Source organism: Mustela lutreola, chromosome 4 (assembly GCF_030435805.1).
Source record: "Mustela lutreola isolate mMusLut2 chromosome 4, mMusLut2.pri, whole genome shotgun sequence".
Lineage (NCBI taxonomy): Eukaryota > Metazoa > Chordata > Mammalia > Carnivora > Mustelidae > Mustela > Mustela lutreola.
This window is the reverse complement of record NC_081293.1, coordinates 43,553,978-43,580,222: the sequence shown is the minus strand read 5'-3', so window position 1 is coordinate 43,580,222 and position 26,245 is coordinate 43,553,978. Positions and strand designations below refer to the sequence as shown.

General features: G+C 44.0%; 1 long non-coding RNA gene across 1 annotated transcript in view; it reads left to right on the top strand.

Annotated features, from left to right (window-relative positions):
- LOC131828750 (uncharacterized) overlaps positions 1–12,088 on the top strand; it is an 84,152-nt gene extending 72,064 nt beyond the window's left edge. The window contains exon 4 of the long non-coding RNA XR_009352561.1: positions 9,767–12,088. This is a non-coding gene — a long non-coding RNA (uncharacterized LOC131828750). The remainder of the gene's footprint in view (positions 1–9,766) is intronic.
- Positions 12,089–26,245: the final 14,157 nt, after the last annotated feature.

Genomic DNA, 26,245 nt, shown 5'->3' with positions numbered 1-26,245 from the left:
GCAGGAATCTTCCCCACCATGCTCTTCTATCCACACACACTTTCTGCACCTTTGGGAAAGTGCTCTCTGTCGCACAACTGGCACTGTTCTCCCTTACAGGAACTCTAGTTCTTTTGTTCTTCTTAGCCACAGCTCACCTTTCCTGCCAGGCATGTTTCAGTCTCCCCTCTCCCCCTCCTCCACTAAGCTGGCCTCTGTCTACACTGTGCTTGCTCCTTAACCTCCTTGTGACCTCTGGAGTAGACTGTAGACAGTTCTGCAAAGCCTGAAGCCCCATGGAAAATGACTGAGTTAATGACAAGGGCTAGGTGTGGTAGTCTGGTTTTACTTGACTCAGCCAAGCCTTGTACCTCTCAGGCCCCCCTTGGTTGCATGGCTCCCGAACAGTTCCTCACCCTTGAACTCCCTTTCATCTCTTCACATGGGTCACACTCCCTCCTCCCACTGGGTCTTAGTCTTGCTCTTCTGTCTGCCTGATAGGATCCTCCCTCTCCTCCCCACATGCCTAGGCATCCTTCAGATTGCAGTTCATTCATTACTTCCTTGGCGATGTCTCTTCTATGGACTGATGATGTTCTCACTCTGAGATGCTCTCACTCTGGCCCGTACCTGTGACCGTTGTAATCATATACTCCTTTGTGTGACTACTCGTTTAGTGTCCAGCTCCTTCTCTGAGCTATAACTTCGCTTATTCCATTCACTCTAGCATCTAGCACAGGGCTTGCTACCTCGCAGAATTCCTGCAAATAGCTATTGGATCAGTTAACACCCTTGGGGACCACACTAACAGCACAGAGCCTATATATTTCAATATATGCAGTACAGAAGGAAGATAATGAAAGTAGCCTGCCAGAGGGATGGGGTAACAAATCATACATCACTTATAAATTTTCTCCCATGGTACCTGGCCCATGGTGGTGCCCCATACTTTCCTCCCACTGCATGGGGCTCTAATCTGGAGTTAACTTTAACAGAGACACAGAGCACCAGCAACGTTGACTTTAATGTCAGATTGACCTGTGGTGTGGCCATGATAACACTTTTTCTCACTTAAGCCTCACTTTCTCACCTGTTAAGTGAGGATATTAATAATACTTATCTCACAGAGCTGTCATTGATCACACGTGGAAGAGTGCTTAGAACAATCCCCTGACATGTGGTGGTTTGGAATTAGTGTTTGCTGTTATTATATTTATCTCTATCGCTGGGACCTAATTAGAAACTCATGGGAGAGGAATTATGAAAACTGGTCCAGAGTTTGTCGTGAACCAGACATTGTGTTAGAACCCCATATAGTTCAGTCAACTAGATGGCTCTCTCTCTGGCCAGACAAGAGGTCCTTCAAAGCCAGGGGACCATCACCATGCTGTTTTGGTTAGAGGACTGCCTTTTGTAAGTTGGCTTCTCAGCCTTGTCTATTCAGCAAAATGCATTTTACTGAGACTTGAAACTGCTTGCTTGATCATATTCCCACTTATTCTTTCTGAATACAGCTCTTTGAACCCTGCTAAGATTGGCAATTGCATTTCTCAATTCTCAAAGGACACCAGAGGATAAAGGAAAATTCTATCCACTGTAGTTGGCTCTGTATTACTCAAAAAAGAGTTCATAGGAGACCAGCTTGAGTTCTAGATGGACAAGGAAAAAATTGCAAAGGATGAGCCAAACAGATGAACAAAGAAAGTAGAAAAAAGAAAGAAAAAAATAAATGGAAAGAAAGAAAGAAAGAAAGAAAGAGAAAGAGAAAGAAAAAAGAATTAAAGGGAAACATATACTTTTCGCCATCAGGGAGAGACTATATCTGAGTTCCCGAGTAGAGGCAGGACCACCTTAATGGCTAGAATTAGGGAGGATTCTGTGCTAAAGTCAAGATTCTCTCAACACATTTCTCCAAATAGGACATTACAAAGAGAGGGCTGGGAGCCCGCCAGCATTCCCTTATTCTCAGACAGAGGGCCTGCACCATCAACCTGCCAGGAAGACTCGTGCCTCTCTATCTGCTGGAATGAGGGGGAATTGCTTAAAGAAATTCTGACAAAAATTATAAGGTAGAACAGACAGAAGCCAAGTAGATTCCTGGAAATTCTTTGGAAAGATAGAGATCTATGAACACCTCTGCATGTGAATTTAACTCCAGGTGATCGATCACTCAGTTCTGGAATTTGACCTGGGACAATTAATGACTTCCTTTGAGTAGTACAGGATTAAGCTCTGCCTTACTCCAGGGGACATGGAATTGTTTAGGCCCCCTCTTATTTATTTATTTATTTATTTATTTATGAGAGCAACAGAGAGAAAGAGAGAAGTAGCAGAGACAAACAGTGGAGGATAGGCTGAGGGAGAGGGAGAAGCAGACTCCCCACTGAGCAGGGAGCCTGATGGAGGGCTCGATCCCAGGATCCTGGGATCATGACTTGAGCTGTAGGCAGATGCTTGACGGACTGAGCCATCCAGGTGCCCCTGTTTAGGCCCCGTTTTGTGTTGGGAGGTGATAATTTACTCTGTAAGCTGCATGGAACATGGATTACAAAGACTTGGATGGTTTTTCTGTATTAATAAAGTCAAAGAGGAATATTTGAGAGGAACTAAACCATACACTGTGAAATGAATGATAGGCAATTATTTACAGTTATTTCTGTGGTGTGTTTACTGGAACACACACACATGCACACAACACACACATACTCTCTCTCTCTCTCTCTCTCTCATCAGGCTGTATTATTGCGACTATGTATTTGTCCTAACCATTCTCTAAACATCAAATTAAAAAGCTGCTTGACCCTGTTGGTCAGATATCTCCAAAGACAACCTCTCTTCCCTAGTCATGTTTTCTTCCTCTTCTGGACTTCTCCCTTGCCGGAATACTTTTCCATTTTCACCATTGCAGATTGGAAAGTTATGGTAGCCTTTGAAACAACAGAAGTTACTAAGTGAATAACCTTTGGCAAAACCTGTGAAACTCTGAGTCCATTTCCTCCACCAGAAAACCAGAATGAGAGTCCCCACCCCACCCCACCCCCAGAGGATTGCTGTAGGGATTACATGTCTTCATAGAGGTCAATCACCTGAAAACATGGCTGGCAAAAGGAAAGCTAGGTTTTCATTTTTACTCCTTCCATATTCTAGGGCACATTGGACTTATCTTCTATGTACTTCAAAGTTACGTACTAGCTACAGAGCACTTTTCAACCTGCCCTTTCTGAAAGTTTGGGTATCGATCTGGAATCTTCAACAACGAGGCAAAAAGCTCTAACTATTGCTTTTCATCAGACCTGTGCCTTCCTTAAACTTTGGGAGATCTCCTCTGTCCTAATTCTAAAACGATTCCCGGAAACAGCTTCGGCTTCCCTTTTTCTATCTGTATCATGTTGGGAGGAGGGGTTTAGGGATTGCCATAGCTTTTCATGGCAAGAGAACCACTTTCAAATTAAATACCCATTAAACATTTCCCTCTAGTTGACAAAGTCATGATAAATGCAAACCTGGCCCTAGGTAATTTAACCACCTCTTCCATTGCCCCACTGATCCAGACAAAACAAGAAGTAGCTTCTATTCACACTGTTTTTGGACCTGAACCCTCTTGTGCTTGGAGCTGAGAAAAGGATGCATATGTTTGGGCTGGATGTCAGGGGCTTTGGAAATCAACCATTGTAGTTGGCAGGGGAGTGGATCCCTGGGCTGGTCAGGGCAGAGTGTTCATGTAATTGAGAGTAATTATGTTGACAAAGAGGGGAAGTGTAAGGGCACCTCATAATTATAAACAGATGTGTTTGAATAATAGCAACCGGCCTTTCAGGGGGCCCGACACACTGATGCTTCAGCAAGGACTTCTCTCCCCTGTTGCACGGAGATGCTCCAACACCTCTGATAACCCAAACATGGCAAGCCAAAGAGACTGAGCTATTTTCAGAGAGAATGATACAAATGGAAATCAGATGAGGAGGACAGTACAGTAAGAAAAAACATGGGTTTTGGAACCAAATAGACTGGTTTTGACTACATAACCGCTGGGTGATTTCACATTAGATCTTTAAGCCATCTGTTTCCTTATCTCTAAAATGGCTAGAATAAGACCTCATGGAGTTGTTAGTACAATTTAGAAAGTGTAAGTCAACTGTCTAGCATGTAACTGGTCCACAATTAGTTTCTAGTTCAAACCAAGTTCAGAGTTTGCAATCTCCCACCTGGTCTCCCTGCTTCCATTCTGATCCCAGGATTATCTGTTCTCCAGAGGGAATTTTTAAAAACATAATTCAGAACAGAGAACTGCTCAAAACTTTCAAATAGCTTCACATTACACCTGGATTAAAGTCCAGGATTCTTATCCTGTAAGATCTAGGCTCAGCTCTTAGGACTCTCCAACCCCCTCTTCTCCATTTACCTCTTTCTAGTGCCCTCCACCCAAGATTCTCTTTTGGTTCTTTAAGCGTGTCCAGGAAGGCAAACACTAAGTGTTTTCTCATTACTCATTTCCCAATTTGAAAATAGTAACTAAAAAGAGACCTTCCTTGCCCACCGTCTAAGTTGAGTTTCCTAGAAAAGAGCTTAAGAGAGAGATTTGGGAACCCATGGTTTATTTAAAGGTGTGCTCAGGATAAGCCTGCAATGGAGTGAGGGAAGCAGAGAGGGGAAGAGAAAAAGAGAACAAGGATAGAATCTCAGATGTTGTCTTGGGTAATGTCTAGGCTTGGGCTGATATATGGGTTGTATTGGGGTAAAGACCTGGTGCATAAATCATTGCTCATAGGTGTCCTGCCTTGAAGCAAAGAGCCAAGCTTTTGTACCATGGAATCAGTCAGTCATTGGCTTCCTCACAGGCATCTCCTACCAGCCAAGAACAATTCTCAGGAAGAGGTTGCAGGTTTAAGCCACTGGCCACAGAATTACCCTCCTGCAGCTGGAAGATGTGTGTACAGGCTTGTAAATAGGCTCTAGCAGCGCATCAGCTCACCTGCTACAACCACCTGGTCCAGCACTGCCACGTACACGCTCCATCACCTACACCTGGTTCAACTCTGTGGCTTACGTTTATTCTCCAGTATTTTTCTTGCTTCATTATTTGTTGATTTTCTGTCTCCCTGACTAGAATATTGGATTTTGAGAGCAACAACCTTGTCAGTTTTGGATTTATCTCCTGACTCTAAGAACAAATCCTGGTTCAATGAGTGAATATTAATTGCCATGCACTTGCCTTCTTCTGACATGGGAAAATGTTTACATTCAGACAAAGAACGTGTCAAAAACAAAAGGAGAAGACTGAATCCTCTGTGTCATGGTCACCTGCTCCCTGGAGCTCCTTTGTTTTCTCTGCAATTTTCATGTTCCATCAGTGGAAAGTTGGCTGACTTTTTTTTTTTTTTAAACATTCCAAAGAGCATTGCTTATAAACTGTTTTCTAAAACAATGCTATCCCCCACCAGGGAGGCAGCTTTCAGCACTTTTCCTGAAATATTTACAGAATGGATTTGAAGAAAGAGAAAGAAGAAGCTGTCCCGAAGCTTATCTCCATAGCTAATTTAACATGACTTCCCCCAAAAGATAGTCTTCGACCAGATAATTGCTACCGGGGCCACATTTTATGGAGTATTTTCTACAGAAGATGCTCTTCCCCACCCCAGATCTTTCATGTATATCAAAGCACAATCTGTTATGTACGTTACTGTTGTCTCCCTCTTCCTCCTTGTCTTTGGGGAAAGGAGATTATGGAGAAATAGCAACATGTGAGAGGATTAACAGGATAATGAGCTGTGTACCTCTGCCTCATACTGGGTCCACACAAATCATACACAGGCAGCCCTCGCTGAAAAATGATACTGCCAACAGCTTTTGTAACAGCCTTTCTGAAAGTTCCAGCTTCCTATGGACCTGTAGCCATCAAAAAATCATCAAAATTGTCTGTGAAATTCTAGGCCATTCAAATAAGGAACCAGCGGCATAAGGAAAATAAGGCAATCAAGTTGCCTAGAGGAAGGTGTAAGAAGACTCATGAGGCCTGGGGCATTATAATGCAAAATAATAAAAGGCTATTTGGAGGATTTACAAAGCATCAGTAATTGTGAAATTAACCAATTTCAAATTTGGTGTCATTGGATCCTTAACTAATGCTGTGAGAGATACACTGTACGTTTGCTTTATAGAAGAGCAAACTGATGGACAAAGCATATGCAAGCTACCCTATATCACACAGTAGGTTTGACAGCTATTTGTCATTTTGACTGGATGTTTTGTACTGTTTTGCATTACTTTCTTTGGATATCCAGTATCCACTTGCCACTATTGAAGACATAACACTCTGAGTTGCCTTTGAAAATGCCTTTTCCCAACTTTTCATCCATGTTGACTGAGGGGGGCTGATCCCATTCTGTTCTATGTCTAGTTAACCAAATTGTTCCATTATCCTGGGCATTTTATGAGTTCAGGATGGCCACATGACCCTAGCCAGACCAGTAAGACCCAGTTCCCGAGTTTTCCTGGAAATGATAAAAAAGAAAATGCCTCTTTCTTCTGGCATTGCTCAGGTGAGATACGTGTAGCTAATTGTAACCAAGTTGCTACCTGATGGGGAGAGTTCAGTGACAAAATGCTGACATGAAAGAAAATGGAAACATGATAAAAGAGAGACATATTCCTGGGGCCATCATCTAAGCATCTGTTTTCCCCCATTGCTGAAATTGGTGCTACCCGTGGGACTTTTTAGGAGGTCAATATAATACATTTGCTTTATTCCTTAAGACATTTAATGTGGATTTCTCTTTCTAGCAACTGGCTGAATCTTAATATAGAATTAAGTAAGTAATGCTGACCTTGGATGTTAAGCGAAGAATGGCTGATCTCTCAATGCTCGTGTACGTAGCTGGAAAGCAGATACATCCCAAAAATCAGGCAAGGAGAATGCATTGGGTATTCAATCTACTCTTCCTTCTAAATTCTTTGGCTACTTCAGGGAGTTCCAATTGATGACACAGTGTGTCAGAAAAGGAGCATATCCAAGAGACGACTCTTATCCAACAGGCCACAGAACTAGCCTACAAGAGAAAGAATGAGAATAGGGATTGAAACACTAAAGGAACTGGGCTTAGAATCAGATAGTGCTAGATATGAATCTCAGCTCTGATGCTACACCAAATAACTCTGGAGAATTACCGAACCTCTCTGCACCTCAGTTTTCTCATCAGCAAAATGGGATGATAGAGCGTATTTTAGAGGGCTATTCTGAGAAATAAGTAACAGTATGCATGCAGAATGCTCAACCAGTATGGCCACTCCATGAATACTATTAGCTCCCTACCCTGTCTCAGATGCAGCTGATCTGGCTATTGAAACTCACAAATACTATTATAGGACAGTGGCGAGGAATTCCCCTCCATGTCCACTCAGAAATAGAGGTTCTTGATTTTAGGACAAGTAAACAAGACAAGCTTGGGCTTATTGTCTAAGGATTTGAATAACTGGGTATATATGTAGACTTTGTAGAATCTTAGAAGGAAGCCATATTTCTAAACAAAACCAACTCACCTGATAGGCTATTTTATTTCAGCCAAATAACCAATTGTGCCTTTGACATCTTGTTAAATAATAGTATGACTAATTTGTCTCTTCCCTCTGAGTGAAGGTTGTCTGGATTGATCAAACCAATGAGGTTTCTTGACAAGTTGTAATAATAACAGGGCCATCCTTCATCTCCATCCTGGCCCTTAAATGGGGAACAGGTGTGTCCAAGGTTGTCAGTGCTCGAAAGAGTTGCTTAAAGTCGGTGACACATGGTAATGAAAAATCTAGTTTGAGTTAGGATATAAATAATGACCTGAAAAAAGTTAGAATAGATTTCTTTCCTGAAAGAAGGGACTATGACTTTATCGTTGTCCTGCAAAGGGCAACCTAGGGGGCCGGTCAAGGGCTATGTGCGTTGTTGGGAGGAATCGAACCATAAGGGGATGGATGGAGAGAGGCCCAGGTCCTGGTCTTGGCTGGAGTGCATTTATTCCACACACATTTACTGAGGACTCACTCTGCACCAGAAAGGGGTCTAGGTGCTGGGGTTCAGAAAACACTTGCATCCTCATAGAGCGTAGAATAGATTGGGAGGAGACAGACAAAACATAAGTAAAATATATCTTGTGTTAGAAGATGATAAGCTCTGTGAAGAAAACAATAAAGCCAGGAAGAGGAGTAAGAATGATAGATACCAGTGTGCAGGAAGTAAAGGTTGCAATTTAAAAGAGTGTTTACTGAAGACCTCAATGAATTTTTTTTTTTTTTTTTTTTTTTGGTGGGGAAACAAATAAAGGGAGTGAACAAAAAGGAAAAAAACAAACAAGCAAACAAAAACCAAAAAAAAAAAAAACCAACCTGTGTGGATTTCTGGGAGAAGAGCATTTCTCTGAAGTAAAGGTCTACCTCAAATGCTGGAAACAGCCAGAAGGAATCAAGAGGTGGAGTAGGAGGGTAGGAGGCCAGGTCAGAGGATAGGCAGCGTGTGAAGTGGGATGGGGTTGAAAGCCAAAAGCTTTCTGCTCCTGAGGGGAGAGAGCCATCAGTGGACTTTGGGCAGTTCTCACAGAGGCTTAATGAGCCCTCTGTTGCTGCTGCTCTGAGAACAGACTGTGGAGGTGCATGTGGAGGATAAGCAAGACATGAGCAGACAGACTGGGCAAGTAGTTATTACAACAATGCAGATGACCCATGAAATCGGCTTACACCAACCGGAATGGCAGCTGTGGAGAGGGTGAGGGATGGTTCATCCTTACAGAATGTTTTAGATTGTACTTAGGCTTCACCTATGGACTGGGGTAAAACACATGGTCATCCCACTAGAAAAGCTCTGGAAGAGAAGTTCTAATGACTTGAATAAAATTGGCAGGATCTCAGGTCGAGCACCTCAAGGCAGTTTAGCAAAGCTCCATGTTGGAACCATAGCCTAAAGGACAAATGTGTAATTTCTCAAACTTTAAAAATGAGGCAAATTTGCGATGACGTGGATGGAATTGGAGGGTATTATGCTTAGCAAAATAAGTCAGTCAGAGAAAGACAATTATCATACGATCTCTCTGATATGAGGAATTTGAGAGGCAAAGTGGGGCGTTTGGGGGGTAGGAAAGGAAATAATGAAACAAGATGGGATTGGGAGGGAGACAAGCCATAAGAGACTCTTAATCTCACAAAACAAACTGAGGGTTGCCTGGGGGAGGATTATGGAGAGGGTGGTTGGGTTATGGACATTGCAGAAGGTATGTGCTGTGCTGAGAGCTGTGAAGTGTGTAAGCCTGACGATTCACAGACCTGTACCCATGGGGCTAATAAGACATTATATGTTAATAAAAAAATAAAAAAAAATTTAAATGAGGCAAAAAGGAAATAAGGATATGAGAGGCATCATGGCTCAGGAATGAGGCCAACCGTGATGACCCATGTGTGGAGGAGTGTTACGGGAGCCCCTTAGAGGCATATGTGTAAGAGGAAAGAAAAACAAGAAACCTCAGGGAGCTGCACCCGCTGACAGAGGGTGTCAGGAAAGGAGCACCCCCCAGGAATCAAGGTGGAGATGAGGTTGACAGAGAGTGACAGCCCAGTGGATGAGCTGCTCTTCATATATGGCGGGGAGGAGGGGACTCAGGTGGGGCAGGTATGAAGGGCCGATGGCAGATGCCGAAGGATGGCCTCATCAAGGTTTTCTTTTTGTGGGAAATCAGAGTTAACATATAAAGTGGCTCCTTCCCTTCCCGGCAATGACACTGATTGAAGATGATCCTCCCAAATTTCATTGCAGAAAATGAAGAACGGCTCCTGGTGATTGTGATTTTCTGCCTCCCTGACCCAGCGCTGAGGAGGGAGACGGCTCATCCTTCATGCCCCTTCTTCTGCGGCTCTCACCTCAGGGCGGTGGGCATCCTTTCCCTGGACAGAGTCCCAGGATCCGAAGACGGTCAGAGCTCGCTTTGTTCATCTTCCCAATCCTTCAGGCCAGAGCGCAATTCCTTAAAGAGGCCTGAAATCTGAACATGGGAGGAAATAAAAGGGAGAGAAGAACCCATGTGCATTAACCATTTCCTCTCCGTCAGGCATCATACCAAATACTTCGAGGCCAGGGCTGGAAGGTGACTAGGTGCACGAACTGAAAAAGGTCCTGTCCAGGTCCCTGTACTCTAAGGTCACCCCTCAACAACATAATCACCCAGTTCACCCCGCTGCCTGCAGTATGGGCTCTCAGCAAGGGAGAATCAGCCTGTGCCTCTCTCTGGCGGTGCCACCGGGAACATTACACACTAAGCAGTGGTACTAGGCTGCTGCCGTTCCCAGCAGTGCCTGGCACAAGCCTGGGATTACCGAGGAGGTGAGGGAGTAAGGGACTTGTATTTTCCTGGCACATTTTTATGTCAGGTTTTGTCTTCGGTCTTTTATGTACAAGATTTCATTTAGCCCTCATCAGAGCTCCACGAGTAAGACGTTATTTCCATGAGGAAACTGAAGGGCGGAGTGTTTATCTAGAACCTGTCAATGGCTTCTGGGAGAGGTAGGCACAATCCCCAAGAAGCCTGTTTCCAAATTCCATGTTCACTGTTGCTTGAGCCCTGGAGAGTTCTGTTGGTTTGGGCAAGGTCAGAAAGGCAACTCTTTGATTTTTTTCATCAAGAGTCGCAGAAATTAAATTCAGAAAATCAGACTTGTCAGAATTGCTGAGGTCAGAAAATACCAAAGAGGCATCCTGGGTTTCATGCTCACACAGGTAAGTGAACAATGAGAGGGATGGATGGTCAGCCCCTTACTCTTCAGTATTCAAGAGAGTGACCACGTGCAGGGGGCCCCAACACCTGGCTCTGCCAGTCACTAGCTGTGTGACCACATGCATGGTATTTGTGTTTCTCAGCCTCGAACTGTCTTGGGTATAAAGAACTTGCCCCTCCCAGGTTTTGTATGAGGATAACAGGAGACACTGCCTTATCACATTGAGTTCTGTACGTGTGGTGTGCTGGGAGGTCCTGGCAGTAGTGCTGGTTGTTGACTAACTAGTACTTTTGACCATAGTCATTTCACTTAGGAGCACTTTGCTTTGCAGAGTCATCATATTTATTTGGAATTATTTAGCATTGGAAGGAAGAGATGAGAAGGAAAGAAAAGGGACAGGAGACTAAGGACAGGGAAGCCGGTGGGTGATGCTTGAGAAAGTGAGTGGGAGCCCATTACCATGTGTGGGACCACCTTAGTCCAGGGGGCTGCTGGCAGCCAAGATTGCTCTTCCAGGAGACAGTAGGATCCCAGGAGTGATGTGGTGAGCATCCAGACCACCTGGGACAAAAGCAATGGGTAAAGGACCTTATCTGCAAGGTCATTTTCTCAGGAAAAGTGTTGGAAGCCCACCTCTTGGCAGGGTTTAGGCCTGGCTGGGGGTGACCTGACTGAGGGACTCATCTTCCCTTCTGCTTTATCAAGATTGTAAACCACCTCCTTTCAGGCCAGCCAGCCCTCAACTCCAGCCTTTGTATAAGGACAAGCTTCCTGGTTGTGTTTGTTTATCATGCAAATGGTTGCAAATTTTCTGATTGGCATCCCTCCTCCTCCTCCCTTTCCTTCATTCCCCCCTCCCATCTCTTTTTGCTCTGATGGTTTTAAGAATCATTATTTCTCCTGTGCTTTCTCCTGGGGAAAAAAAAAAAATAAAGAGAGAGAAAGAGAGAAGTCTAATCCTCGACTCAGGCAATGGCATCTAATTATCTTATTAAAACTATCTGGAGTCCTTCAGCCTTTTATGCCCATGGCCCTAAGACAATCTTCCTACTTTCTGATGTCAATTTTTGGTGACTTTTAATACCTGCTGTTGAGTATGAGGTGAAGGGAACTTCACTTTAAAACATATATTTATCAAAATACGATTCTCCAAGCAAACAATCTCAATTTAAGAAGCTGACAAGGAGAAGGAGCAATTTGGAGTGTTTACTCTTACAACAGAGGCCCACCTGAAATGTCATCAGTCTAGAAAACAGGAACACTGGAATAAGCCAAGCTTATTTTTAAATATAAAATGATAATTTTTTAAAAACCGCCTTTGTTGTTTAGTCTGAAGGCAGCTCACCTGATCATTTGTCAAAGCCATGATTTTTACTGCCAACAAAATGAGAGAAACAGGCAGAAAAGAGAGGAGAGAAAGCATTTATTTTGAAGGGGAAAATAAAGATCTCTTTCTAACATGATAACCAATGTCCTATCACTCTGATGGCAGACAACACACCAAAAATCTGAGTTGTTGTAAGCCAGTACCTTTGTATATGGATTATCTAAGTAGATGTGTGTTAAAGATGGGAAACTCACATCATTAGAAGGCTTTATGGCCCACAGAATAGGCCACCCTGAGAAGAAGCCCAGTTGGCTATAGGATGTCACTAGCCCCTTAGTCTGCCCCAGAAGATCATCATGACCCTTTATGTATTTGTACAGCTTTGTCTTTTGTCACTTCAACCCTCCCTCTCAAACCTTGTGTTCCCCTCATGTCAAATCATGTCTTTAGCTTCCCCAAGCCTTCTTGTTTCTATATTTTCAGGTTGGGTGTAACTGTCTTCTCCTGTCTCACCTCCTACCTCACCCCTCTACCCCTCTCCCTGCTAGCAAATTCAGCACAAATACCATCTCCCCTGGGAACCTTATCTGATCCCACAGGAGCTGCGTCCTTCCTCCCTGCCATTTCTGCCCCACTCTGTTGAGCCTCACTCATTGTCAATCAATCATTGTCATGTCAGTCATGCCACAAGAGGCATATCTTTGTGTATCTTCAATTAGTCACCATTTAGGCTATGGAATCCCAGGAATTTCTCTTGTACATATGGAGAAACTGAGGCAGAGTGCTATTTTTTAATCTCAAGAAGTCCTGTACTGGAGGGAATACAAGTTAAGATTTTAGTATGCTGGGTGATCCCTACTTATGGATCAATAAAACGGAGTGGGCCTGGAAAGAATTGTGCAAGAACTTGCGGTGGTGGATGCCAATCAACACCTGAGCAGTAAATCATTCAATTACATTCAATGTGCTTGCCTGTCCCCCACTAGGAGCCAGGTATGTTAGTGGTTTGGAGATGCACCAAATGCTCCAACATGAGGAGCTATACACTGAATGAGCAAGTAGAAGAAACAGCAGTATATTCCATGCGGGGTAAATGCCAAGAGTTGGCATATTTTTTTTTCTTCTGACAGTAAGACCAGCTGAGTTTCTTGTAGTCTCCTCCTACTATCCCTAGTTCTGCATCCTGGGGCATACACAAACCATCCAGAAGTCTCTATAATACAATAGTGTGACTTTGTGGGCTTTTGTTGTTGTTGTTCTTTTTATAAGTACTCTTGGGCTACTTTTCACCTTTGTCTCAGCCATCACTTTTTTTTATTTTTAATGAAACACCTGTCTTTCATTTGTTTCTATTCCAAAAGAATGGCTTCCCCATACCAACCACTCTTTTCTATACTCCCCAGGTCTGTCAGTGTTACTCTTCAGAGCATGCTGGCCAGCTCCAGATCCCTAGTCCTGCTGTCCTCTGAACTATGGTGTCTCTACTTTCACCAGAACCTTCCTCTGTGTGGGCAGCTGCTTCCCTAATCCATCTCCTGACGGCATTGACCATTTTTTCCAGAAAGCTTTGGACCGTGGTCCAGCATATTGGATACTTGCATATTAGAACACTTTCCTATTCTGGTCATGCAGAAACTTGATAGGAATATCATCATTGCCTTTATAAGTCCATAATAAACATTTGAACAGGATAAAAACTATGTGTAGCCTTTGTCTCAAAGCAATGATTTCTATCCAGAGAATCATGGACTAGGGAGGGATGTGGGATATTAACAACAGGTTGTCAATATTTTATTTCGCCAAACAAAGGCATTATTTATTTTTTTAAAAAAAAGGAAAGGAAAGAATATACTGCCACCTACCATCACCATTATTTCATGGGGGAAAGGACAGGCACACACTCCCACCCCCACCTTTAATGTACTACCTATCATGATGCTACAGCACATGCTTAACCAATATTTGTGAATGAACAGATGTATAAATAAACATGATTTATAGGAAATAGGCTCCACTGAGTTAAAAATTATCTCCAACAATTCTTTAGTTCAGTGACTATTGATCTGGTAGCAAGAAAAGGTTCATTTGTCAGAGTGGACATGGCCAAAAGAACAGTTTACTGGCCTTGTGTGACCAAGTGAATTTGTCTTGTGTGATACCATCTCTTGAGTCCTGCATACACCCTTTCTTCCAGCAGGCCTTACATCACAGCATCCTCAACCCACCAGCTTGAGACCTGTCGCCACCAACAGGACGGTACGACCTTTTCTCAGTACCTCCCACACCCTCAACTGTGAGACCTTAGAGTTACTGGCAATCAGCCCAAGAGTATGCACACCACAGGGACTCCAGCTCCAGCACTCATATGACTCAATGACAGCTCCCCTCCCTCAGCCCCTAGCTGATAAGCCTAACTCACTGTCTCCAGCTCTGAATCCTTCCATGGCATAGCACTTCCCTAAAATCCAGCTCTTACCATAGGCGCCTGCATCTCAAAAATCTTTAATGACTTCCCATTAGGCACAGAAACAGGTCCAAATCCTTAGACAAGCATTAAAGGACTCCCATAATCTAACTTTAATGTATCCTTTCAACCTTAATGCCTTCCAGCACTTTGTCCTCAACTCCCCTGTGGTCTTTGCAATATCTGCTGTGCCTCTTTGCAAGTGTCTGTGTCTTCTGTCCGCTGCTAGAGAAGGAGATGGCTGCCTCTCTCACCCCCACACAAAGTCCCACAAACACTATCTCAAATTACAACCGTTGGGTGAATAAATAAGGCAAGCAGCCACAGATACACGAAGCTGCATCTTCACTCAGTCCCTCCGGTGTGATCTGCCCCATCACCCAGCCCAGCATTAGCGCATCGCAGGTCCTCAGTGCATGAGGCCAGCATAAAGAAAGCACAGAAAGCAAGAAGAAAGGGAAGGAGGAAATGAAGGAATGAGCTGCAGGGGGTCCTCTATTATAGTCTGTCAATTGCCTGTTCTGTCTTGGACCATAGGGTGAAGGGGAGGTAGATAATGCCGAGACAGGGAGAGTAACTCAGGCACTACAAACCAACTCTGTCCACAAAGACTCTGAGAAGGAGAAACATTCTCCTGTCACAGGTGCAGGAGGGCCTGTCCTCTGGAAAGGAGAACAAAATTGAATGTCTGGAGTAAAGACAAGTATGCCAAAGACTAGATGGAGGTCAAACACAGATGGCTTCCAACTGATCCTAGGTCTCATCTGCTCTGTGTCCATATCTTCTGGATCTTGGCTCTGAGACTTACCAGTTGTCCCAGTGGTCCCATCAGACACTGCTCTATGGTCCCTCAAAGGCAGCAGCCACATAAAAGTGATAGCTTTCCTTGGAAGTCTCCCCCATATCCTCTCCACAGTCCACTTTGATAAAGTTTTTCAGCAACTTCATCTTGTCCACTTGCTTCATATGTCCAGGAGACTCAGTCTGTGCCTTTCCTCTGTTCATCTAACTTTCCCTGTTAGATCTTCACTGACACAATTCCTCCACAACTGTGGAGGTTAGTTACTATAATAAATCCCACATTCTACAGTACTTGCCATAGATCTCCTTCATGATCAAACGCTGACTAACACGTAATGAGAACACCTCTATAACCCAGTCTTTTTTAGATAGGAAAGAGCCTGAGAAAGCTATTCCACTGTAAACATGGATCATTTTTTTAGGTGAAAGGAGATGTAATAAAATGTACCCAGCATTTTTTTTTTTTAATCAAGTATGGTAAGATAGCAGACATGGAAATAACTGTCATGAAGGGCATAGCTTATATTCACAGATCCCTAAAGCAAAAAGCAAGAGGAGGCATGCCAAACCATGTGGGACCATGGAGATAGACCCGAGATGGTTAGGAAGCAGAGAAGGGCTAGAAGGGAAAGAATGATCCAGAGAGACTTTATGAGGATTCTTGGAGGAAGGAATGGGTGAGGTAGGGTAGATAAGCTGAGTAAGCCCAGGATTAGATAGTTTATATAATTTCAGGTGGACTCTGGTGTATTCAAGTAGTCCCTAGTTGGCCCTGGTATGATTTCGGGCAAAAGTGGTATGGGTGTGTAAGAGTTCGGAAAAATACATGGTTGCGTGTATCGGCTCTAAATTGGTTGATGTCAGAGGTATAGTAGAAGAGGAGGGAGTTTCCTATCTCTAAGAGTTAGCTAACCCCAGAAGGGGCAATCTCTCCAGTCTAAAATCTCCAATTGCCAGGGCATCAAGAATACAGAAAATAAGAAAATACAGTCAATACAGAAGAGATGACTCAGGGTGAAACCAATGGCCCAGACAACAAAGCTAAGATCTGAAGAGAAACAGATCTAACACAACTAAGATCTGAGGGGGCAAACCCAGGTCCTGATCAGTATACCTCCCTTACTCCCAGAGCAGGGGGAGTTGTGACATTTGCCAAGTCAGAATTCAGAATTGCTCTGAAATGATGATGTTTATATGCCTGGCATTTCCTCCCCCTGTGAACGTTGAGTTTCTATAGTTGTTGTTCTATGTCTATTACCACTGCACGCTGGGCTCTCTTTAATTCATAGGCCATCCAGTCAAGAAGAACCACATTAAAGACCTACCCTTAAAGAATGGCATATCCAGGGGCGCCTGGGTGGCTCAGTGGGTTAAGCCGCTGCCTTCGGCTCAGGTCATGATCTCAGGGTCCTGGGATCGAGTCCCGCATCGGGCTCTCTGCTCAGCAGGGAGCCTGCTTCCCTTCCTCTCTCTCTGCCTGCCTCTCTGCCTACTTGTGATCTCTCTCTCTGTCAAATAAATAAATAAATCTTTAAAAAAAAAAAAAAAAAAGAATGGCATATCCATCAGGGTGTTTTTCATACACTTTTGGACATGATTAAATGATAAGATCCTGGTCTTCAAGCCCAAGTCTGATGCTATAATTAAATAAGATTTTTATGGTCACTGGGTTGTGGAGAAGTGTATTTTGCATGTGAGAGGAATGTAAATAATCTGTGTCCACAGGATGAACTCTGAATAATTAAAGGTGGTGTTGAATTATTATTATTATTTTTTTTTTTTTTGCCACTCCCTGCATCTAGAGGTGAAGACAAATCCCCTTCCCTTGAACATGGGCTGGCCTTTGGATCTGCTTTGACCGTTAGAATGTGGTGGAAGTGACCCTGCATAACTTGCAAATTTAGACCTAAAGAGATATACAGCTTGTGTGCCCTAGGAACACAGTTGCTGCACTGCGAGTACATCAAGCAGTGTGGAGAGGCTGGGTAGAGGATCAGGCTGCTCTCCTGCTGACCACCCCACTGAGTTCCCAGCCAACAGTGCTCCTAAACGTTAATCATTTCAGTGAGTCATCTTGCTTGGTCCAGCCTAGTCAAGCCTGCAAATAATTGTAATCCTCGCTAATTGAATGAGGAGCAAAGGCACCCCAGCTAACCCCAGGTGGGCTCTAGAATTTTGAGAGATAATAAACAGTGGTTATTGTTTTTAAACAATGGAAGGGAGAGTTGTTACATAGCAAGAGATAGATGGAATACCAAAAAAACAGCAAACACGGAAATGGCTCAAAAATATCAATCTAAAGGCAAGATTATAGGATTTACCCTCTGAGCTCAGATTTTCCTACTGCACATACTTCTAAGAGTCTACCTGTCTCTACTCTCCAAAGAACTACTTTCCCCTACGGAGGGGCAACCACAAATCCAGCATCTGGATAGCCACACTGCACCTTCTCTCTGCTAGACAAATCTTCTCTGTCCTTCTCCAACTTCTTGTGTTAGCACAGACAAAGAAACTCTCTTAAAACAAAATAAAATATTGAAATTTCCTTTGGAGACTGATGCTCCTGGATAGAGAAGTAAAAAACATTCTATGGGTTCCAGCCACTCTGTTTTCATTTTGCTTGTCTATTGCTACTGGCAAATCTACATATTCCAGGAGTGTATCACCATACTCCTATGACAAAAATTTTAAATTCCCTTTATAGATTGATGGCACTGAATGAAGAGGTAACGTGTTTATCTGGTTCTGGCTGCTCTGTTTTCATTTTGCTATTGTACTGCTTTTGGCAAATCTACATATCATAAGAAGATATTTGTTTCTGCTTGCCTGAAGCTTGTTAATACCTTTCTGCAGTTGCCTAAAACATGAGTAAGATTATGCAGGACAGTCACCATGGCTCAGGATCCAAATTAAAGCTACCTAATTTAAATGATGCTCTTGAGCTCTCACACTCATCAGGCAGGTAGGGCAGCTCAGAGCAGTGAAATGCATGCACAAGGAGGTTGCCAGAATTAGGAAGGAAAAATACAAGACATCCAGCTAAATTTGAAGTTTGAATAAACAATAGATTTTTTTTTTTTTTTTTAGTGCAAATATATTCCTCTGCACTGTTTGGACATATTCAAACTAAAAACCTGGTTAACTGGCTGTTTACCTGGAAACCCTATCTGACATCTCAGTAAGATCTCCAAAGTCACGTATGTTTCCTCTGGTTATACATCCTTTTTAAAAACGTGTCCCTTTTTCTACTTTTGTGGGATCCATTGTGATGTGGTTATACTTTAACACGTGGCACGGAAAGGTGACAGAGATTTCCAGGAACCCGGAGCAGTAGGGGGGAGCCCTCACATTTATCGGGCACGTAAAATCCAGTATTTCACATATGTCATTTCATATGATCCTCTCAAGAACCCCAACAGATATGAGTGTCACCACTTTGCTCTGAGGAAACAGACACTCAGAGAAAGCCTTGCCCAGGGTCACCCAGGTAGCATGAAGCTCAGCTCTCTGACCAGGATTACCTGGTTCCCAAGCCCTTGTGTCCATAACTTCACAACGTGCTGATCTATAGGGATGTCTATCCGGAGATTGGGGGTATGAGGACAGGTAAAATTCTTGTTATTTTTCTGTCACCCTTGGGTCTCCAATGTGTTCCCTGGTTGTATGACATTTGAGAGGCCTGTTGATAACTATATACTTTATGGAGGACAAATGAAGGTAAGAGAGAAACACGGAAGATGGGAAAAAGACATAAAATATGCCTCTATTTTAATCTCTAAAGGAGAAATAAATCCTTACCAGTGACTCAAACAGTCCCCTAGCCACTTGTTCTTGTCACATACAGATGGTAGCAGATTTCTCTTCCACAGAAAGAGAGCTTGGTGATGGGGGTGGGGAGGAGGTTGCTCTGCAGTAAACCTGGGGTTAAGTGATCCTCCTCAGTCCCCCGAAGTCCCAGTGGGACAGAGTCTTTTCTTACATTGAAGAGCCCCTTGGGACAGAGTAGAAATAGTAGGACTCCTCCTCTGAAGCTTTGAATGGGTCTCTCCATCCTGAAATATTGTAGGAGGGAATAAAGGGAGAAGAAAATGAGGACACAGGGCAATGTCAAGTTATGGGTCTCGCTGCTGCATAGTTCTGACCTATTCTGCTTCATAAGGAAGAGGAATCTTAGCAAGCAAAATTTAGGAATTCAATTATAAAAAGGTGGTGAAATATTATATCACCCCCATGTGGAGGTTTCCTTTCCCAAAAGGAACAAGCCAATATTAGAGCCAAGATGTTTACAGATTGGTGTTGTTTGTTTGTTTGTTTTTCCCATGGAAAACTGACATCTCTTAGCCAGGTTAAGTAACTCCAATCTTGGTTTCTATTTTCCATCACTGCTTTTCTTATACTTGAAAGCTTGGAATAAACCAGTCAGCATTTATCCTTGAGTTTGACCTAAATCATTTTCTGGGAGGACGCTGACATGAAGAGAAACCAATGGCCCAAAGCCCAACTGAGCAAATGATTCACGAAATGCTTTTGTCCCTACTGAAGCATATGGTCCTGATGCTGCTGGGAACTGGAAGAAATAATAAGGGTCCTCTTTGGCCCTCAGCCACTCATAGACACCATTCAGGATGCTTTTTTTCCAAGAATCCTACGTGGTGGACTTACATCAAGACCAGGATTAGGACTTGAGAATGTACACAGCAGGCAAAAACCCAGCAAATTCAATAAATGTCCTTGGACTTACGTATTGATTCCCCCAGATGATTGTGGAAATGTCCCATCTGCTTTCTGTAGATGTCTTTTTGTAGCTTCTGTGTGTATTTCTGGGATGGGAGCTAAGAGATTTCAGTAGACTGTCTAAGGCCTCTATGACCCCCGAGATAGAGAAGTTGCAAATTACGCATTCCTACTTTAGAAAACCTAAATGATTGATTTGATATTTTGACTAGACCAGAAACTGCCTCTTATTGTTAGGTCTTAAGGCAGTTTCCAAGGCATGGGGTGAATTACTATCTTGACCTGTATGCCAGGTAAGTGCAGAGTCAAGATCTGATAAATTTTAACCCTTGGAATTTTCTACTCTACCCTGTGATGTGGGCATCCATCCCCTGGCTCCCATGTGAGTTGAGTTGAACTGAACTGAATGAAAAATAGCGAACCCATAGCTTAGGTCAATCTCTGCCAGAGGACGACATAGCAAACCTACCTAGCCAGGTCTATCTGGTTCCAAAATCTGCTTTCTGTTGCCTCTCTATTGCTCTTGGTCCATTGAAGACCAGCTTGTTCCTTTGCTGTTGGACTGGTGCCCTGCTCCTGACTTAACACCTGTAAGTGCCTGACCTGGTTTGCTGAGGGGCTTCTCCTAGGGAACCCATTTTGCTATGTTCACTGTGAGCTAGAAGCATGGATCCTCCAGGAACCCCAATTATGACTTGCGAAGTTGGCAGATAAATAGTTGATAGGTAAATACCCGCTTTGTTGCTCCTCGGTTGAGATTATGCTGGTGTGTGCAGTCTACCCTGTTTTCTAGTCCCTGGGAGGTGACTCAGCTTCTGACAATGGTAGCTGCTTCAGTGGCTTATTTTTTGGGGGGAGCCTTCCATTTCTCATGCCATTTCTCCAATCCTTGAAGTTATCTCTTGTATTATCTGTAAAATGGGGCTTCAGCTACTGGAAAGTAGAATGGGGGACAGAAGAAATAGGGTGTGTGTGTGAGTGTGTGTTTGTGTGTGATTGTGATGAGAAGGGTAGAGGAAGCTGATAGTCCAAGATAAGAATTACTATTCCTATCAAATATCTACTTTTTTGCTCATAAATGTGATTTTTTGGAAAAACCTACCCCATTGAGCTGTTGAAAGTACAAAATCACATGATTTATAGAAAGCGCTGCCCATCATAAGTGCTCAGTAAGTCTTGAGCAGCTGTCGCATTGAAAGGTCATGAATGTTAAGCTTGACCTAAGTGAAACTCTTGGATCTAAATTCTGATCAGTCTCTCCCTAGCTGTAGGAGTTTAAATTACTATGAGTCTCACTGTCTCTATTCAGGCAATGGGCATAAAGATATACTCCCCACAAAGCCATACTGAGGACTGAAACAAGTGATGTGTGCAAGCAGCTGCAGACAGGACATTGTAAGTTCCCAAAACGTGGGGACACCTCTGCTTCTGCTTGTCCCACTTCTTCAAGGACACAGAGCCTTCTGGGCACAGTGGCTTTCCAGCCTTCTTAGACCTATTCTAGCAGGAATTAAAATCACACTTGCAATTTTTCTGAGTGATTGATAGGCGTTTCATGATGATTTTATCACTTGGTAGAGGGTGAAAGTCACTCAATGATTACCCGGGTTCCTCCATTAAAACCCACCGCCCAAGACATACTCTAATTACCCACACATTCCTGTTAGGTTTATAGTGTAATTGCTATTCATGGTCCAATTAAGGGGCAATTGCAAGCCGAGAAAAAAAAATGTGCTTTATTGCTTCAATTTTGAAATTCGTGTATCTTGGAGCTTTAATCTACTCCTGGTCTATAGGGCTCCACACAGAGCAATGCCCACACTGCTGCAATGGGGCTTGTGGGACTTTCTTTCCCTCACAGGCTCCACAGAAGAGCTCTCTGGCTGACAGCAGAGCCCACACAGGCTCTCATGCTTTGCAGTCTAGAAGGCAGATGGACAGATGGACAAAGGGGCCTGCCTTTTCTGATGTGCTCAAGACCTTGAAAGAAAATCATCAGGTCTTTTGAGAGTCTGAGCTATCAGGGTGGGTGGGGCTCCACTAGGCTGGACTGGCCACCCTCCAAGGGAAGGACAAAAGCAGACACCATCCAAGGGGCTGAGAATTCAGACAAGTCTGGGTACAAATCCCTGTTCTACCATTTCCTAGTGGTATAATCTTGGGCAACATAGGTCTTGATTGTTCCAGTGTCCCCATCTACTGAACAGGATAATAATAGGACTCATTCTTTATTGTAATTGGGAAGATTAGATGAGCTACACCATGCAAAGCACCTAGCACATACTAGTCCCTCAGTAAATTCTGCCATCAACATCAACATTACCACCAGCAATACGACTATTACAATTTCTACACAATTGTCCTGTTCTGAGCACATAGGTCAGGAAGGGATGTACCTGCTGACTATAGTAATGGTCCCTGGCAGAGCTTAGCAAAGCTGTCAATGTTGTTTCATGCCAAGCAACATTAAATAAGGTTTTTTACTGAGTGTATCTCAGCGCATTTAATCCTCTAATTTGTAAAAAGGAGTTCTGAATCAGCCCGGAGCAGAGTGGCCAAGGGTACAGACTTTGAAGTCAGAGGCACCTGGGTGCAAATGCCTGGTTCTGTACTATCAGCTCTTTGACTCTTAGTCTCTGCACTTACAAAATGGAAATTGTAGTGTTTCTGGTATGAATGTATGTGTGAGGATTAGATGAGATAATATACGATAAGTACTTCCTATAGTTTGTGCACTTAAACATTCACTAAAGGTTAACTCATGATTCTTCTTTTTTTAAAAAAAAGAGATGAGATTATACTATATTATAGAAGTTTCCCTGAGCCTCTCCTCTGTAAAATTATGGAATCCAAAGAAGAGAATATGTAACCGTCCAGAGGATTCCTGTTGGAAAATCCTGAAGCAGTACATGCTGGGCAAGGACAAACTGATTCCAGTGTGTTTTGCATGTGATTCACACTTCCCAGAGGAGAACTAAGGACCCCAAGGGGAGGGACTGTGGGCTTGCCAATAATGGATCAATCAGATCCGCATGAGGAAGATACTTTTTTTAGTAGAAGTGGAACTGTATTCCCAAGTAGATAAGGATTTGGAGAAAATTCAGAATATGCTTAAGTAGGGTTAGAATGGAAATCTTGACAATCAAATATCCCACCGATTGACCAGGAACTGTCCTTTTATCAGAAAGGACTGGGGCTAGCTGAATAATCCCTGCCCTCTGAGGCATTGTGCTGGATGCCATGTCCAACTTCCTAAAGGAGCCTTATCTCCTAATTCCCGCCTTTAGGAAGAACCTGAGGAGCATGGAACAAACACTAATCTCCAAACTCTGCCAGGATCTCAGGGACACCTGTGGAAGAATCTACCATATATCTCCCATATGCCCAGAGGAATATGCTTAAGCATTCCTTCATCTTCCAGAAGTCAAAACCCAGATGCACAGATCTTATGGTCAAGGAGCAGGTGGTTATACTGCCTTTCCTCTGTTTTGGCAGACAATTCATTTCATACTGAACAAATAGATCATTCTGCTGTGAGGTTGGCCCCCAAGGTTCCCAGATTCCCATTGGTGAAGCATTACCCATTCATACTGTGGCCCATTTGTTTCCGCTGCAAATTTCCCAGAGACTTATGGATATGATGTTCATAGATTTTCCCATTTATGTTGTTTCCTCATGCATAACAATGATCTGCCGGCTTTCATTTCCTTTAATGATCCTCTGAATCGGGAAATGTTCCTGTCATGTCACATGTCTGAGGCTGGCCTGACTTCAGAACTTAAAGTCTTGCATTTCGATGACCTAAAAAGGGTCACTCTCCACCATTTGGCAGGCTGATGACAAGTCCCATTGGGAAAAGGAGAGTATCAGAGGGAGACAGGTTAGAGCAGGGTAAAGAGGGAGGCTATTAGCATCAAATCAGCAAGTATGTGATGTATAGCTCTGCTGCTTTCTCCATGTCTGGCCTTTGGCAAGTCATTTAAATGATTTGTGCCTCAGTTTCCCCACTATATAATGGGGCTAGTGCTCCAGATATGGTGAGATGGTGGTAAGGCTTGTGATATTATTGCGACTCTCAGTAATAACAGGAGATCCCTGGGAATTATGAATCAGATGCTCTATTCCATTCCAATTCTTCAAAGACAAATTTCAGTAAATGCAAACATTTTCAAATTACAAAGCAATCCTAAAATAATAGACTGTCCTTATTTGTTTACATCTCTCAGTCGCTTGTTCACTCCTCTAGATAGTAGGTTACAGGCAGGAGCTATGTCTTATATTCATTTGTATCCCCAGTAATTGCTAAGAAGTAAATATTTGTTGAATTAATGCAAACGTCAGCTGTGTACAGAGGCTCAAACAAGGACAGTGGTCCCTACTGCAGGAAACAGGGCAGCCTTGAATGGACAATGGCTTAGCTTGGGAAGGGGATGAGCTCTGGGGGGAAAGGCCATAATCTATTCCAACTGAGGCCCTGGGAGAAGGCAAGGCAACCATAGGAGCAGAGCCAGCACAGGGACTGCTTGCCCAGATCCAGGATTTCCTCTAGGGTTCAAGTTTCCAATTTGAGAGACAGTGGGAGCGGAGCTCTGAGGAGCTGGGCTGGGCTAGGCAAGACAGCTCAGCCCATGGGAAGGGAAGGAGAGAACCTGGAGCAGACCCACAGCTTCTTTTGCAATTTGGGATTGAGCTATTTTGTTGTGGCCCTTGGAGGAGTCTTGATGTAAAATCCTTCATAGCAAATGAGTTTGCCAATGTTTGCAGATTCCCGTGGAACCTCAGGAGACTCACAGTACAAACATTGCTGCACTCGGAACAAGTCCTCAGAAGGCTTGGCTGGGGTGAAGGACGGGACAGAAGGCCATGCTGAGCCACAAGGCACACACCTGTAAACACATCTACAAGGACAGGCAGAGCCACATGTCAATATGTGCGATCCCATTCCACGGGACAGAAGCAAGCGTGAGTGTGAAGACAGGCCTCCTGCGCTTCTTACCCATCCGCGGCACCTGCACCGCGAACCCCTGGCAGGCTGGGGCTGGGCGCTCCAGGGGACGCCCAAGTCGCTAAATGGCTGGGCTCCGAACCTATTAGGGAACGTGCCTGTGGGATTACTTTGCGCTGTCCCAGTAGGAGATGGACAGACCAGAAAGGGAAGTAGAAGCTGGGGGGTGGGGGGGCGGAGAACAAAGGAAAGGAAAGGAAAGGAGAGGCAGGGGTGGGGGGAACTCATTGAGGAGCAAAAGGACTTCCACAGCGCCACGTGCTCAGCCTAGTCCTAAATAGGTTTCCATTTCCAAAGCCCAACAAAGAGGAATTCATCTTAAGTTCTCATCAATGCTTTGCGCAGGGAATGCCCCCGCTGAGAGTGCCTGTCTGCACCAGGCGCCAGCTGCCCTGCGTGGCTTCATAGGGGGAGGATGCATGGTAATCATGTCATTGCCTTCTTAGCTCCCATTAGAGACCATAGGGATTATTTCCTTGCAGCCATTGAATCATCCAAGGCTGCCGCCTTTCTCTGATGATGTACACAGCTTTGCCTAGCAAATCATTTTAAACGAGAGACACATTAAGGGCAGTGTGGGAAAGGGTGGGCCCCTGGGGGGCTAGCTCAGGCCTGGTCCAGAGGCCCCAGCAGCTGCAGCTGGGGGCCTGCCATCTCCTCTTTTGTCGCTCCCTCCGGAGCAGACAGACACCGTCCTCCAGTTATTGGGTCACATTCTATACAGGGAAACCGAGGGTAATAAAAATAGCACCTTGCATTTGAAAAGTGTTTTACAATTGCCAAAGTGCTTTTCATACCTGTCATCTGACTCAGTCCTCACAATACCCTTTCCCGTGAAGCAGGAGAATATCCTATCTGACAGAAAGGAGCACTGCATGGCAAAATCACCTGCCCGACATCCCGCAGCAGGGTCCCCAAAGTCCTGCCTCCAGGGTCTGTCTTCCTTCGGTTGTAGCTTGCTGTGGGGTGGGGGAGAGGCACGTCCTGTTCAGATGGTGATTTCTCCATTGGCCATGCCCCTTCACCCTCCAAGCCAATGGACAACTGTACTCTGCTCCTGACTCCTCAGAAATATCTGTCACTCTGTGCCCCACCTCTGCACCCTGGTGCACACTGTTGACCTCTCCCCATCGCCCACAGTCTTGTTCACCTTCTCCTACTCCCCACACTGCAGGCAGAACAGAGAGAGCCT